Source organism: Colobus angolensis, unplaced genomic scaffold (genome assembly GCF_000951035.1).
Source record: "Colobus angolensis palliatus isolate OR3802 unplaced genomic scaffold, Cang.pa_1.0 Scaffold27, whole genome shotgun sequence".
In the NCBI taxonomy this organism is placed as follows: domain Eukaryota; kingdom Metazoa; phylum Chordata; class Mammalia; order Primates; family Cercopithecidae; genus Colobus; species Colobus angolensis.
In genome coordinates this window covers 18,524,576-18,526,833 of record NW_012115932.1, presented here as the reverse complement: position 1 = coordinate 18,526,833, position 2,258 = coordinate 18,524,576, and the positions used below count along the sequence as shown (strand labels likewise).

The 2,258-nt window shown below is 39.1% G+C and overlaps 1 pseudogene; it reads right to left on the bottom strand.

Moving 5' to 3' along the window:
- Positions 1-1,520: 1,520 nt before the first annotated feature.
- On the bottom strand, positions 1,521-1,822 carry LOC105515864 (annotated as a pseudogene).
- Between the last annotated feature and the right edge of the window lie 436 nt (positions 1,823-2,258).

Here is a 2,258-nt window from a genome sequence, read left to right as displayed (position 1 = left end):
TTCTTGTTTCCTTCCTTCTTTCCCTTCTTTAAGGTGAGGATACCTAAGATTGACCCCCTTAGCAAATTTCAAGTATACAGTATAGTATTACTAACTATAGTCACCACACTGTACATTAGATCTCCAGAACTTATCTATCCTGCAGAACTGCAATTACACTCTGACTAACATCTCCCCCACCTTTCAGTGCCTGGCAACTACCATTTGACTCTCTGTTCCTATGAGTTTCACTTTTTTGGATTCCACATGTAAGTGGGATCATGTAATATTTGTCTTTCTGTGTCTGGCTTACTTCATTTCACATAATGTTCTCTAAGTTCATCCATGTTGTCACAAGTGGCAAAATTTCCGTCTTTTTAAAGGCTAAATAATATCCCATAGTAGAAATACACCACCATTTTTTTTATCCATTCAGCCATCCATGGGCATTTGGGTTGTTCCTATATCTTGGTGATTGTGAACAATGCTGCAATGAGCACAGAAGTGCAGGTATCTCTGAGGTCCTGATTTTATTTTTTTTGGATGTACACTCAGAAGTGGGATCATATGGTAGTTTTATTGATAACTTTTGGAGAAAACTCCATACTGTTTTTATAGTGGTTGTGCCACTTTAAATCCCCATCAAAAATGTACAAGGGTTCTCTTTTCTCCACATCCTCACCAACACTTTTGTCTTTTTTGATAGTAGAGCCATCCTTGCAGGTGTGAGGTGATATGTCATTGTGTTTTGATTTGCATTTTCCTGATGTTGAACACATTTTCATTTCCATGCTGACCATTTGTATGCCTTCTGTTGAGACATACAAATACACCACATCATACACAATAATAAACTCAAAATGAAGTTTTGACCTGAAACTGTAAAACTACTAGAAGAAAGCATGGAGAAAAGCCTTCTTGACCTTGCTGATGGCAATGATTTTTTGGATATGACACCAACAGAACAGGAAACAAAAGCAAAAATAAACAAATGGGAAATATCTATTTAGATCTTTTGCTCATTTTCAAATTGGTTATTTGTTTTCTTGCTACTGAGTTGTATGAGTTCCCTATGTGTTTTGCATATTAACTCCTTATCAGATATATGATTTGCAAATATTTTCTCCCATTTCATAGGTTGCCTTTCCACTTTGTTGATTTTTTGTTTTTTTTGAGGTTTGAACAAATTTATTGAAACATACAGGGTGTAAGCTGAGAAATCATTCATGGTGTGTTACATTTTGCCACTACCTTGAATGTATAATTACAAATTATAAATATATTTTCCACAACTAAGCCTTTGGCCAAAAACAAGTCACTTAGCACATTTTAAAAGATCAATAAGAAATGTATTTTGGACATTAAAGAGATCAAGTCACTGACTTAAACAGCAGCAGCCCTCACGAATCTAGAATCCCATAGTGCCGAAGGTATAGGTGTCTGTGCAGAGCTAGTCATTTATTACAGCAATCAGAAGAGACAGGGGCAGGTACACCTATCAGAGGTGTGGCAGAGCTGGCAGAACAGGATGGTTGGGCTGGTCAGGTGAGCATGCCCCAGAGACAGCAGCAACAGAAAGCAGTCCAGTAGGCTGTGAGGTAGGTGGATGGTTTCAACTCATCTCTTCTTTGGTCTTCTACCATATACACTGTGGTTTTAGGAGGCTCCTGAGGTCTGCCCTGCTATCTGTACTGTGGGTATCCTTGTATCCTTGATAGGGTATCCTTGAAAAGGTGGGTAGGGCCCCCTCCCATAGTCCTGGGCCCATTTGCTTTTGTGGATAAGGTGGGTATGGGGCTGATGGACCAGGGCCTGGATGTGGTGGAGGATTCTCTAGGTTCATCAAGGACCTGTAAAGTGCACCTCTCCTCTCCACGAACTGGCTGGGTAGTGGTTGGGTGGCAGAACCTGAGGAACCCAGACCAGCCCACAGTAGACTCACCACACCTGCCTCAAAGCAAGTAATGAGCCACCATGTGACAGAAGCTTTTTAGTTTGATACAATATCATTTGTTTATTTTTGGTTTTGTTTCCTCTTCTGTCGGTGTTATGTCCAAAAAATCATTGCCAGCACCAATGTCGAGGCCTTTTTTCTATACTTTCTTCTAGTAGTTTTACAGTTTCATGTCTTCATGTCAAAGTCTTTAATCTATTTGAGTTTATTTTTGTATATGATGTGAGATAAGGTTCTAATTTTATTCTGTGTATGACTATCCAGTTTTTCTAATGATATTTATTGAAGATACTATTCTTTCCCCATTGTGTCCTCTTGGCATCCT